Raw genomic sequence first — 1048 nt, 5'->3', positions numbered from 1 at the left:
GTGCTGAGCTGTGGCTTCCTGCTGAGGTGGAGAAGGTACAACCTCAGGAGCCTGTGGATGCTGAGCTGAAGTCTCCTGCTGGCTTGTGGCAGGTGTAAATTCTTCTCCAGGATGCTCTGGATACTGAGCTGGGGTCTCCTCTTGTACTGAAGGTTTATTATGTGTACCAGCTTCTGGAGATTGGGCTGGAGCCTTCTGTTGAACTGGCAAATGTTCAACCTCCTCACGTGGCTCTGAAGGCAGCGTGGGGGCCTCATGCTGGGTTGTAGAAAATTCTGCATTAGTAAGGGGCACTGAGGGCTGAGCTGAAGGCTTGTGCTGATTTGGAGAAGGGCCCACCTCTGGAGTGGGTTCTTTTGTTATGGTAAGCTCCACGTCTGCAGGTTTGACAGTGACACTGGATAAGTTTGAATGCTGAGCATGAGGGTGACTTGGAGGTGAAACTGTCATTTCATGATGCTCTGGAGGTTGAGCTGGCCGTTCCTGTTGAGTTGGCGAAGGTTCCACCTCCCCTGAAGAAGGCTCTGGAGGCTGAGCTGGTTGCTCCTGCAGGGTTGCAGAAGGTTCTATCTCCGCTGGAGACAGAGCTGGGGTCTCCTGCTGGGTTGGAGAAGATTCTGCCTCATTAGGGGGCTCTGGAGACTGAGCTGAGGCTTCCTCCTGGGTTGCAGAAGTTTCAGCTTCTCCAAAAGACTCTGAAAGCTGAGCTGGGGTCTCCTGCTGGGTTGCTGGAGGCTCAGAACACTGAGTCGGTTGCTCCTTTTCACTTGGAGAAGGCTCAGCTTCCACAAGAGGCTCTGGAGGCTGACCTGTGGGCTCCTGCTGGGTTGGAGAAGGTTCAACCTCTTTGGTGACCTGTGGAGTTATGGTAAGTGCTAGATCCAGAGGTTTAACAGTGACATTGCACAAGTTTGACTGCTGAGCTTCATTTACCCCATGATGTGTTACTAGTCGAACTACAACCTCCTTACATGTCTCCAAAAGCTGGGCTAGGGCCTTCTGAGGACTTGAAGTTTCTAGTTCCTCAGGAGCCTCTGAAGGCTGAGAT

The sequence above is a fragment of the Lipotes vexillifer genome, unplaced genomic scaffold (genome assembly GCF_000442215.2).
Source record: "Lipotes vexillifer unplaced genomic scaffold, Lipotes_vexillifer_v1.1 scaffold704, whole genome shotgun sequence".
In the NCBI taxonomy this organism is placed as follows: domain Eukaryota; kingdom Metazoa; phylum Chordata; class Mammalia; order Artiodactyla; family Lipotidae; genus Lipotes; species Lipotes vexillifer.
The sequence above is the reverse complement of the archived record's forward strand: the minus strand, read 5'-3'. Positions refer to the sequence as shown.